The sequence below is a fragment of the Astatotilapia calliptera genome, chromosome 5 (assembly GCF_900246225.1).
Source record: "Astatotilapia calliptera chromosome 5, fAstCal1.2, whole genome shotgun sequence".
In the NCBI taxonomy this organism is placed as follows: domain Eukaryota; kingdom Metazoa; phylum Chordata; class Actinopteri; order Cichliformes; family Cichlidae; genus Astatotilapia; species Astatotilapia calliptera.
In genome coordinates this window covers 34,627,196-34,640,792 of record NC_039306.1, presented here as the reverse complement: position 1 = coordinate 34,640,792, position 13,597 = coordinate 34,627,196, and the positions used below count along the sequence as shown (strand labels likewise).

General features: G+C 45.5%; 1 protein-coding gene across 6 annotated transcripts in view; it reads left to right on the top strand.

The window, feature by feature from the left end:
• Window positions 1–13,597, top strand: part of iqsec1b (IQ motif and Sec7 domain ArfGEF 1b) — a 248,642-nt gene that overhangs the window by 95,685 nt on the left and 139,360 nt on the right. The window lies entirely within an intron of this gene.

The window sequence follows — 13,597 nt, the reverse complement described above, 5'->3', positions numbered from 1 at the left end:
GATCATCACTGCAGAAACATGAACAGATAGAAATGGAGGCTACAAACCTGACCCGGCATTGATTTTGTTACAGTTCAATTTCAATTCAGTTTTATTTCTACAGCGCCAAATCACAACAACAGTCGCCTCAATGCGCTTTATACAGGGAGTGCAGAATTATTAGCCAAGTTGTATTTTTGAGGAATAATTTTATTATTGAACAACAACCATGTTCTCAATGAACCCAAAAAACTCATTAATATCAAAGCTGAATGTTTTTGGAAGTAGTTTTTAGTTTGTTTTTAGTTTTAGCTATTTTAGGGGGATATCTGTGTGTGCAGGTGACTATTACTGTGCATAATTATTAGGCAACTTAACAAAAAACAAATATATACCCATTTCAATTATTTTTACCAGTGACACCAATATAACATCTCCACATTCACAAATATACATTTCTGACATTCAAAACAAAAACAAATCAGCGACCAATATAGCCACCTTTCTTTGCAAGGACACTCAAAAGCCTGCCATCCATGGATTCTGTCAGTGTTTTGATCTGTTCACCATCAACATTGCGTGCAGCAGCAACCACAGCCTCCCAGACACTGTTCAGAGAGGTGTACTGTTTTCCCTCCTTGTAAATCTCACATTTGATGATGGACCACAGGTTCTCAATGGGGTTCAGATCAGGTGAACAAGGAGGCCATGTCATTAGTTTTTCTTCTTTTATACCCTTTCTTGCCAGCCACGCTGTGGAGTACTTGGACGCGTGTGATGGAGCATTGTCCTGCATGAAAATCATGTTTTTCTTGAAGGATGCAGACTTCTTCCTGTACCACTGCTTGAAGAAGGTGTCTTCCAGAAACTGGCAGTAGGACTGGGAGTTGAGCTTGACTCCATCCTCAACCCGAAAAGGCCCCACAAGCTCATCTTTGATGATACCAGCCCAAACCAGTACTCCACCTCCACCTTGCTGGCGTCTGAGTCAGACTGGAGCTCTCTGCCCTTTACCAATCCAGCCACGGGCCCATCCATCTGGCCCATCAAGACTCACTCTCATTTCATCAGTCCATAAAACCTTAGAAAAACCAGTCTTGAGATATTTCTTGGCCCAGTCTTGACGTTTCAGCTTGTGTGTCTTGTTCAGTGGTGGTCGTCTTTCAGCCTTTCTTACCTTGGCCATGTCTCTGAGTATTGCACACCTTGTGCTTTTGGGCACTCCAGTGATGTTGCAGCTCTGAAATATGGACAAACTGGTGGCAAGTGACATCTTGGCAGCTGCACGCTTGACTTTTCTCAGTTCATGGGCAGTTATTTTGCGCCTTGGTTTTTCCACACGCTTCTTGCGACCCTGTTGACTATTTTGAATGAAACGCTTGATTGTTCGATGATCACGCTTCAGAAGCTTTGCAATTTTGAGACTGCTGCATCCCTCTGCAAGATATCTCACTATTTTTGACTTTTCTGAGCCTGTCAAGTCCTTCTTTTGACCCATTTTGCCAAAGGAAAGGACGTTGCCTAATAATTATGCACACCTGATATAGGGTGTTGATGTCATTAGACCACACCCCTTCTCATTACAGAGATGCACATCACCTAATATGCTTAATTGGTAGTAGGCTTTCCAGCCTATACAGCTTGGAGTAAGACAACATGCATGAAGAGGATGATGTGGACAAAATACTCATTTGCCTAATAATTCTGCACTCCCTGTATTGCAAAGGAGACCCTACAATAATACATACAGAGAAAAGCCCAACAATCATGACCCCTTATGAGCAAGCACCTTGGTGACAGTGGGAAGGAAAAACTCAGTTTTAACAGGAAGAAACCTCCAGCAGAACCAGGCTCAGGGAGGGGCGGGGCCATCTGCCTCGACCTGCTGTAGATCGCTCCACTATTTTCCTCCTCCTGCACATGAACTCAAATCAGCTGATTGTAGCTCGAGTGCGCAGGAAGATAAATACACATTTGTCTGATTTATTTTTTTCCTTTCGTTCTGCCTGCCGCACAGATAACTGAAGAACCTTTGTAACGCAAGTAACAACATAATTGTTTTTACTTGCTAAAACATAACCGTTCTGATCTTTGCCCATTCTTCTTTGCAAAACAGCTCCAGCTCAGTCAGATTAGATGGACAGCGTTTGTGAACAGCAGTTTTCAGATCTTGCCACAGATTCTCGATTGGATTTAGACACCAGACAGGTCAGGGATAAAGTTATTGAGAAATTTAAAGCAGGCTTAGGCTACAAAAAGATTTCCCAAGCCCTGAACATCCCACGGAGCACTGTTCAAGCAATCATTCAGAAATGGAAGGAGTATGGCACAACTGCAAACCTACCAAGACAAGGCTGTCCACCTAAACTCACAGGCCGAACAAGGAGAGCGCTGATCAGAAATGCAGCCAAGAGGCCCATGGTGACTCTGGACGAGCTGCAGAGATCTTCAGCTCAGGTGGGGGAATCTGTCCATAGGACAACTACCGGTATTAGTCGTGCACTGCAGAAAGTTGGCCTTTATGGAAGAGTGGCAAGAAGAAAGCCATTGTTAACAGAAAACCATAAGAAGTCCCGTTTGCAGTTTGCCACAAGCCATGTGGGGACACAGCAAACATGTGGAAGAAGCTGCTCTGGTCAGATGAGACTAAAATGGAACTTTTTGGCTAAAATGCAAAACGCTATGTGTGGCAGAAAACTAACACTGCACATCACTCTGAACACACCATCCCCACTGTCAAATATGGTGGTGGCAGCATCACGCTTCTCTTCAGCAGGGACAGGAAGCTGGTCAGAGTTGATGGGAAGATGGATGGAGCCAAATATAGAGCAATCTTGGAAGAAAACCTCTTGGAGTCTGCAAAAGACTTGAGACTGGGGCGGAGGTTCCCCTTCCAGCAGGACAACGTCCCTAAACATAAAGCCAGGGCAACAATGGAGTGGTTTAAAACAAAACATATCCATGTGTTAGAATGGCCCAGTCAAAGTCCAGATCTAAATCCAATCGAGAATCTGTGGCAAGATCTGAAAACTGCTGTTCACAAACGCTGTCCATCTAATCTGACTGAGCTGGAGCTGTTTTGCAAAGAAGAATGGGCAAGGATTTCAGTCTGTAGATGTGCAAAGCTGGTAGAGACAGACCCTAAAAGACTGGCAGCTGGAATTGCAGCAAAGGGTGGTTCTACAAAGTATTGACTCAGGAGGTTGAATAATTACGCACACCCACTTTTCAGTTATTTATTTGTAAAAAATGTTTGGAATCATGTATGATTTTCGTTCCTCTTCTCACGTGTGCACCACTTTGTGTTGGTCTTTCACGTGGAATTCCAATAAAATTGATTCATGTTTGTGGCTGTAATGTGACAAAATGTGCGAAAGTTCAAGGGGGCCGAATACTTTTGCAAGCCACTGTATAATAGTCAGTAATTGCTAGTGAAATGAGATTATATTTTAGCATCTTTACAATCTGCCCTGGTTTAAGTGTTTTCTATTTTATATTTAACTTAATGTAGTAAGTGTTTCATCTCAACTGGAGGTCATTTGAATAGCAAAAAAATCAAGTTTGCAATGCATGCTATGTTTTTATGTCTTTAGCTTGGTGAGGTAAGAAATAGTCTTGTCTTTTTGTGCTTTTGTTTCTGTTATAAGGCAACAATCCTCCCATCAGATGCTAAGTTGCTTAATTCATGACAGACTGCCTGATGCTACAAAATATTAATTTTGTTATGCTGTGCTGAGATGTTAAGTGAGCGGCTGGTTTAGTTAAGCTACAATACCCTTGACAAATGGCTGTGCTCCTCGGTGCCTCTGAAGTTGCGGTGGGAGTGGCTGCGTGTGTGTGTGATTGGCATGCAGGCAAAGTTAGCCTTACCCCACTCAGTCAGCTGCGTCTTCATTTCATCCAGGCTCACTTTGATGTCGACTTTCGTACTGATGCGTCCGTCCCCTCCTAAATTGCTGCCCTACATCGTTAAACCTGTTGCTTACTCATGTTTCTATTCTGCTTTATCTCTGCTGCACCACACATTGTCACACATCTACTCGAATAAATGTTTTTTTGTTTTTTGTTTTTTATTTCCGGCTAGCTGTGTTGAAGTCACTCACAATAGCGCTTGGGGATTTAGTTGTCTCTGCAACTACACTGCCTGATTGTGGAGCCGCCGTCTCCGCTCTGTCTTGGAAGCATCTATTGTTTTGTTTGTAATTAAAAATGTGTTCAATTTTCTGCATGGCGCTGACGCTTGTGGTGGGGAGTTGCAGATCACTCTTTGCATCTGTGTGATTGTTTGGGATTTGTGACGCAGCGTTCGGCACATTCAGCTGAATGGGATTTATAAATAACCACAATGCCTGTCACTGGAGCTGTGGGAATATTTATAGATTTCTGTGAATGTTCTGTCCCAGTTACATTCATCTGAACGCAAGCGGGCGTCGGTAGAAATACATTCTCTGGTGTTTGCTGAACACACATTTAGTGCTGTTAAATTACCTTGTGTCTGTTTTGCTGTTAGTCCCCGTGAGTTATAACACTATTTTCTATTCTGAGCAATGTGAGAATAACACTTAGATAACTTTAAATGGCCAGAAGTACTATTCTGCCTGTAATACCCTTCCATTAGTGAACTGCGTTTTTAAAAATAAAAAGATTGAGTTTGAAGGACTCGTCTACATAACATATTATTTTTAGAGTACTATGAGACATTACATTACATACAGACATTATATTTCTTTTATTTACCTTAATAAACTGGGTTTCTCCTTTTTGCCTTACCTGAAGTTAAGTGAGCTTTGATATCACTTTTGACTAAATTCAAGTTCTTAAAGTTAGTATTTGCCAAATCAACTGTTTGGATCTCTACCTGCAGCTTGTGGCCATAGGTGAGGATGGGAACACAGACCAACCAGTATACAACAGCTTTACAATCCACTCTGCCAATTCCTACTCTTCTCTTCTCCCACTTCCAAACAACAGATACATGAACTTCTTCACTTGAAGCAATTACTGATTCCCAACCTAGAGTCGGCCGTCTGTCTTTCTCCAGCTGAGAAAGCGGCTTCATTGTTGGACATGTTAATCATCATAAGTTCCTCAGTTGTTTCCCTGTTGTGCTACACAATGAGTGATATGTAATAATTGACTTATCGCATTACTGGAGTAACCCAGCACTGCTCACAATGTGAGTTATATCACATTATGGGAATTGCACTGTTTCTGGGCTGAAGTTATTTTAGAGACTGAGAGAATAACTCTTCATCGGCTGCTTTGATTTTAACTATTCTTTTAAACTCTGTCTCTTGCAAGTGTCTCAGCTTTGTCCCAGCGTAATATTAAATTCCTTTAGTTCCCCTCAAAGTTGTGTGTAGTGTGGTGATATTGTACAACATGTTCATCCCCAAAGAATACTGCAGCTTAGTGCAAATCGAATGCACCTTCAGCACAAGCAGCACCCCATTCTTTAAGCATTCTTCCTTCAACAGCAGGAGAGAGTTTCATGTTTTCCAGCCTACGAAGGTTTCAGTGTCCACTAAAGAAATAATTCTTCCCACTAAGACACAGAGAGTGTCACGATCCTGGGTCTTATGACCCAGTGTTTTGAGTTTTAGTTCATTTTTGATGTTTTAGTTTATGTAAGCCCTTCAGGTTCCTAAGTTCATTTGTTATCATGCTTAAGTGTTTCTAGTTATTATTTCCCCCTCGTGCTTCCACCATGTTAAGTCTCCCCTGCTTTTCATGTATTTCATGTCTGTGGCTTATGTTGTCAAGTTCAGGTTGTCATGTCTATATCTCACTCTGTTTCCTGTTTTATTGTGAAGAGGTCTGGCGTTTCTGTGTTCATCGTGTTCAGTTTTACTCTCCCACTGTGACGTCATTATGTTCATGTGTGCCAGCTGTTTCCCCAGGTGTTGCCACTTCCCCTAATCACCTCCTGTGTATTTAAGTCCTCTGTTTTCAGTGTGTGATTGTCAGGTCGTCTGTTGTTCATGCCATGCCATGCTTCCAAGTTTCTTGTCTAGGTTTTTCTTATTGTTTGTTTAGATTCCCCAGTTTAGGTTTGTGTTAATTTTGCTTCAGTTTGCCTTGCCCTTTGTTTGTACCTTTTCTACCAGCCTTATTAAACGGCTCACCTTTTGTTAACATTCAAGTTTTGTTCCCTGTTCCTTGGAGTCTGCATTTTGGGTCCTTTTTCAATTCATACAGTCTGCCCTCGCCAGACCGTGACAGAGAGATAGCAAGCATGAAATTGTCCAGGCCTAAATCAATTCTTTACAAATTTCAAGTTGCTGATTTTTTTTTTTTTTTTTTTTTTTTTTACAAACAATATCTATTATGTCTATTAGTCTATTAGTATCCATAATGTCACATCATGTTTTTCACAATCAACAGTTGAGAGAAGAGGCATAGAGGCATACTTTGCTTATTGGGTATTAAACCAAGTTACTAACACGAGCCACAACCCAGCCTCATCCAGTTCAGACGTCTGTCAAAAACCTCCCAGCATGGACGAAGGGAAAAAAAGGAACTTGGGTTTCGGTATTCCAGTGTCAGGGGTTGCAGTGTGGATGAGAGAAGGAGGACCCAAACGCTGGACTCACAGGCAGGTGAAGGTTGGTGTTTATGGTAGACGGAGTGAACGAACAGAACAGAAGCAGGAAATGGCTGAATGACTGACTGACTGACGGAACTGAACACAGGACAACCTAACAGTGACAATGACACGACAGTGAACTGGTAAAACAGAAACTTAAATACACAGACTGGACGATGACAACAATTGGCAACAGGTGAGTACACGGCTGAAGATAATGAAACAGGAAATGGAACATGTAGGAAATAAACTGTCACGGCGGGTGAGGAGAGCCGTGTAGAAAAGGAAAAGGAGGATCCAAGTGCAGGCAGTCGTGAAGGTGTAGAGGTGGTTTATTGAACATGAAAGTAAATACAAACGGCAAATGGAGCTGGAACTAAACTATACTGGGATCAACTAAACTACAGAGCACAAACCTTAACGAGAACGACCAGAAGAGACTAACGGCAGAGAGCAGGGAGAACACGCAGATGAGGCAAGGTGGAATACACAGACGGACCAGCAACTACAATGACGGAGGACATGACTTAAATACACCCAGAGAAACACAGGGGAATTACACACAGGTGGTGGACACAGCTGGGAATGATCAACAAGACGAGACAGAGGTAAAACTGAACACATTCACATGAGACCCAGACCTTCACAATAAAACAGGAAATGAGAACACCACACCAAGACGCAGACCTGACACTGAGAGACAGACAGAATGACACATGGAACCTGAACTAAACTAAACGTGAGATACAACCGAGAACAAATCCTTAAACATGAAACTCAAATAATAAACATCATAATCATCATCATCATCATCATCAACACAACAAGAGAACAAGAAAACAATCCCTGATGCAAACTAAAACCAAAACATAATAACCTCAAACATGGAATAACAAAAACATGAAACTCCACATACTGGGTCCAACGGACCCAGACCCGTGACAGTACCCCCCCTCAAAGGGCTGGCTCCCGACAGCCCCAAACAAAAAGCACAAGCACCAAGCCAGGGCGGGCGGAGGGGGCCCAGGAAGGAGGGCCCGAAACACAAAAAACCAGGAGCACGAGAGTCCAGAACCAAATCACGACTGTTCACTAGTCCATAACACAGTCAGGAGGCCGACCATGCACACAGCAACGGCGGCGACGGGCAAACAGTTCTGGGGACCGACCGTGCACACAGCAACGGCGGCGACGGGCAAACAGTTCTGGAGGCCGACCCCTTGGAAGGTAGTGGCGGCCACTGAGCAGGTCCGGAGGACGGCCGCGATGCCAGCGGTGGCGACGAACTCCTTCCGGAGGCCGTCCCTGAAGGCCATGATGCCATCTTAGAGGCCCGGAAAACGGCCGGCAGAGGCGAGGCGGAACGGGTCGAGCTGGCACCGACGGCGGCGTGGCAACCACAGGACCAGACGAGGCAGGACCAGACGAGGCAGGACCAGGCGGAGCGGAGGCAGGACCAGGTGAAGATGACAAAGGCGGAGCGGAGGCTGGACCAGGCGAAGATGACGAAGACACGGAGGCTGGACCAGACGAGGCAGGACCAGACGAGGCAGGACCAGACGAGGCAGGACCAGACGAGGCAGGACCAGACGAGGGCGGAGCGGAGGCAGGACCAGGCGAAGATGACGAAGGCGGAGCGGAGGCTGGACCAGGCGAAGATGACGAAGACACGGAGGCTGGACCAGGCGAAGATGACGAAGACACGGAGGCTGGACCAGGCGAAGATGACGAAGACACGGAGGCTGGACCAGGCGTGGATGACGGCAGCGGGACGGCTGCGGAACCTGACGGCAGCGGGACGGCTGCGGAACCTGACGGCAGCGGGACGGCTGCGGAACCTGACGGCAGCAACGCTGCAGGCAGTGATGCGAATGGCGATGATGTGAATGCTGTAGGCAGCGGCGTGAATGCAGCAGGCGGTGGCGTGAATGCTGCAGGTGATGATCTAGAGATGTGCTGGCTGGGTCCTCCAGGACCCTCAGCTAACGAGGTGTGGTGCTGGGTGGGCTCCTCGGGCCCTCCAGCAGACGTGGCTTGAGGCTGGACGGGCTCCTCGGGCCCTCCAGCTGACGTGGCATGAGGCTGGACGGGCTCCTCGGGCCCTCCAGCTGACGCGGCATGAGGCTGGCTGGGTTCTCCAGAACCCCCAGCAGACGAAACATGGTGCTGGCCGGGCTCCTCGGGCCCTCCAGCTGACGTGGCATGAGGCTGGTGCGGTTCTCCTGAACCCCCAGCTGACGAAACTTGAGGCTGGACGGGCTCCTTGGGCCCTCCAGCTAGAGCAGACACTGAAGCAGCAGGTACGGAGACCTCTGCCAGTGTGGACACTGGCTGGGACTGAGCAGCACAGTGGCTAGACTCAGGCAGCAACAGTGGGATGCAGTCCTCAGAGGGCTGAAAGTGTTCCCCAATACACTCAGAGGACGGAGGCGGACGGATGAACTCACTTGAACTCTCAGGGGGTGCTGAGAGCTGAGACTGTTCTGGTGAGCTCTCCGGTGAGGCTGCTGGCGCTGGTGTCTTGACCTCTAGGGGTCCAGAGTTGGCTGGTGACTGACACCCAGCCTCTGGGGAGGCCCTAGAGGGAGCAACTGTCTCTCACATGGCCAGCTTAAGAGAACCAACAGATGTTGTGGTGAGTGTGTTCCCTGCTTAGAATGAGACAGTGAGGATGGTGGCTGAATGAGTGAGTGGGTAGGCTGCTGAACTGGTGGCAACTGAGCTACAGGTAGCGAAGTTGTAACAGGTGGTGGAGTGGCTGGCTGAACTGAGGGCAGCTGGGCGGCTGGCCGAACTGAGGGCGGCTGGGCGGCTGGCCGAACTGAGGGCGGCTGGGCGGCTGGCCGAACTGAGGGCGGCTGGGCGGCTGGCCGAACTGAGGGCGGCTGGGCTGCTGACTGAGGTGAAAGTGAGGATGGGACAATATGGCCAGAAAAACCAGTTTCAGAAAGTTTTATTACTTTCCCTGAAGGAACTGACGGAGACAAGAAAGCTTCCCTGACGCTTAAATTCCCTATGTTCGTAGTGCTAGGCTCAGCTACTCCGGGCATGGGAACAACAGCATGAACATAGTCATTAGCACAAAAGGTCTGCTCAACAAAGGTAGTCTTAGGAGCAATGGCCATGGGCGAGACAGGGAAATCCTTATTATTTTTAGAGGAGACACAAAAAATAGCTCCAGAAGAAATAGACCTAGTATCTGGGTCAGAAGGAACAGAAAGAGTGTCTGTTTCACCCACCACAGCCGACTGTTTTGTCATCCTGAAGTCCGGCTGTGGGGTGCCGCGCCGGTGCCGCGAACGTCGCTTCCTCCCTGCCGACTGCTCCGGCGGGCCGGGCAAAACCTCCGGCGGGCCGGGCAAAACCTTCGCCGGCGGGCTGGGCAAAACCTTCGCCGGCGGGCTGGGTCGGGAAGCGGTAGCGGCTGGAGGGTGGAGGTGAAGTTCGTGGAGAATGAAGTTTTGTACCAGAGGGTGTAGTGAGTCCAATAGCCAGGGATAATCCGTGAGCAGCTGTTGCAGTCTGGCTTCCAGAACGTGGAGGAATGCTTCTCCCTCATGCTCTAGCCACAGGTTGATTATTTGTGAAGCGGAGTTCGTGATGAGGTCCCGAAGCTCCGTGGGTGGGGTGAATGCCGCTGGATCCATATCTGGCTGGTCCGTACTGTCACGGCGGGTGAGGAGAGCCGTGTAGAAAAGGAAAAGGAGGATCCAAGTGCAGGCAGTCGTGAAGGTGTAGAGGTGGTTTATTGAACATGAAAGTAAATACAAACGGCAAATGGAGCTGGAACTAAACTATACTGGGATCAACTAAACTACAGAGCACAAACCTTAACGAGAACGACCAGAAGAGACTAACGGCAGAGAGCAGGGAGAACACGCAGATGAGGCAAGGTGGAATACACAGACGGACCAGCAACTACAATGACGGAGGACATGACTTAAATACACCCAGAGAAACACAGGGGAATTACACACAGGTGGTGGACACAGCTGGGAATGATCAACAAGACGAGACAGAGGTAAAACTGAACACATTCACATGAGACCCAGACCTTCACAATAAAACAGGAAATGAGAACACCACACCAAGACGCAGACCTGACACTGAGAGACAGACAGAATGACACATGGAACCTGAACTAAACTAAACGTGAGATACAACCGAGAACAAATCCTTAAACATGAAACTCAAATAATAAACATCATAATCATCATCATCATCATCAACACAACAAGAGAACAAGAAAACAATCCCTGATGCAAACTAAAACCAAAACATAATAACCTCAAACATGGAATAACAAAAACATGAAACTCCACATACTGGGTCCAACGGACCCAGACCCGTGACATAAACAGTGAAGAACAGAAAACACTGGGTCAACAACCCAGGAACCCTGACATCCAGCAGTATGCAAAGAGCCACAGAATCACTTTGAGGACTGCTTCTTCTCGTTAGTCAATATTTCTGGATCCAGGGGTGGCTATATAGCTTAGGAGTTAGAGTACGTCATCTGCTAATGGGAAAGTTAGTGGTTTGATCCCTGGCTGCTCAGTCTGCATGCCAAAGTTGCTCTCTGATGCATTTATCAGTGAACAACTTGAGATGTGAGTAAATGTTTAATGGAAACCACTTCAGTGTAGTAAAAAGTGCTTCTGTGGATGAGGCATGTTGTAGGAAGCACTTTGAGAATTTTTTTTTTCCTTTTACAGTTTCAAAACGAAATCATCTACCGGTTTCCCTAACCTGCCCTCAGCAATGAGATCTATACCACATTCAGATGAAATACCACCTCTCGTTTTTACTGGCTAACTTAATGAGAGAGAAGAGTCTGATGATAGTACTGTTTGTCTATAGATACATAACATTCTAGTGATGAGGACTTTGAAGCTCCATCTTCTAGCTGCCCATCTGTCCCCGAGTTATTCACCCAACCAGAGTTAAATGACAGTACGAGATTTGGATCTGCCAAAGGAACCAGCTGAGTTGCTTGGGTCTAGGCTCAGTGAGGAAAAACCTCCTGGCTCCAGAAACCAAATGTTTCTCTTTATAGGCACGGTCTTATTCTATTGTATGAAATGGATGACGACTTTGTCAAGGTTTTTTGAGTAAATAGCACTTTTAAACCCAAAGCATTTTATACAACATTCTCCCATGTTTTCTACATCAAAGATCTTTTAGTGAAACATTCACACTCTAATGAACACATCAGAGAGCAACTTGGAGTTACTATCTTGCCCTAGGATAGGAGCAGCCAGGGATCAAACCACCAACCAAATTAGCTAATGACCTTCTCTACCTACTAAGCTACAGTCATCCCAGTATGCAAACTGTTATTTGCATCTGAATGTGACTGACCGCTTTTATTGGTGTTTTTGAACATTTAATCAGTGTTGGGGAGTAACGGAATACATGTACCAGCGTTACGTATTTAAAATACAAAATATGAGTAACTGTATTCTGTTACAGTTACAGTTTAAAAGGGTTATTTCAGAATACAGTTACTTTGTTGAAATAAATGGATTACACAGCGGTCTTTTCCTGTCTCATATGTTAGGCTATGCCATCTCTATTGGTAATTGGTAATCCTACGCCGGTGGAAACCCAAACAAAACACGCATTAAGAGGCTCTAATGCCTGTGTCTCAATCTCGCTGCCCATGTCACCTCCACTTGCGGCCCGCAAGTTGACGTGAAGAAATATTTTTTAAAATTATTATTCAAAAAATTATTTAATATGAAGGGAATAGGCAGAGTGTTACAGGCATAGCCCTAAAGAATGTAGCCCAGGGGTGGGCAATCTCTTTCCACGAGGGCCGGTGTCCGAGCAGGTTTTAGATGTGTCCTCGAACCAACATAGCTGATTTAAATGGCTAAATTAGCTCAACATGTCCTGAAGTTCTCCAGAGGCCTGGTAACGAACTAATCATGTGATTCAGGTGTGTTGACCCAAGGTGAGATCTAAAACCTGCAGGGACACCGGCCCTCGTGGACTGAGATTGCCCACCCCTGATGTAGCCTCATGGGCAGTTTAGCCCAGTTGTAAGTAAGCTATTAAGACTCGACTGTACACTGTGTTCGTGTTTTCCTCTAAAACAATAAGTTCCGTTGGAGCAGCCTTTCAACGCCTCTCTGTCTCTCACTAGCAAAGTTGACCCAGGCAACAAAGTAAAGCTAGTTTTCGGCTACGAGCCCGACACGAACCCGACGTATTAGCTAGAGGTCCCTTTACTAGGGTTCGGAGCTGCGGACCTGTTTTATATACGCACAGAATAGTTTTCTATACGAGATCGCCGCAAAAAGTGCAGCCTTACCTAATGTCCACCTACCGTTACTCATTTATATTAAGATTTAAAAATCTAGTTGGTGTTGGTATTGCGAGTAACCAGTAATAGAAATAAATCACACAGCAATAGTACCTTCATGTAATTGTAAAAAAAATATATTAAGTAATCCAGAGTATTCAGAATACGCTACTCTCATTGAGTAACGTAACGGAATATGTTACAAACTACATTTTGGGGCATGTATTCTGTAATCTGTAGTGAAATACATTTTAAAAGTAACCTTCCCAACACTGCATTTAATTAGGTATTATCAAGGATCTTCTGGAAAACAACAGAAAGTTTTGCAACAACCCAATTTTTCCAGTTTTCTATTGAAAATTACACAGTTTACTGTCTCATTGCACTCTAAAATGAAAGCATAGTACAAATAAACAAGTGGAGATAAAAAAAAAAAAACAAATCATGGAATCAATCTATAGACCAAAATGTATTCTAAACGTTTTGGCAGATATATGGCAGTTATAACAGCTGAACACACCTGCGGCATTCTTTCTACAATAGAAATCAAATATTCTTCAGAAAGTTCTTCCCATATCTGTAGCAGAAGTTCCCATAAATGTGGCACTTGTAGGTTTGCTTTCACTCTTCTGTCCAGTTTGTCCCAAACCAGCTCGATGCCGTTTAAGTCTGGAGACTGTGCTGCCACTCCATGTTTTAAAGCTCACCATCCTGTTCTCTTTTCC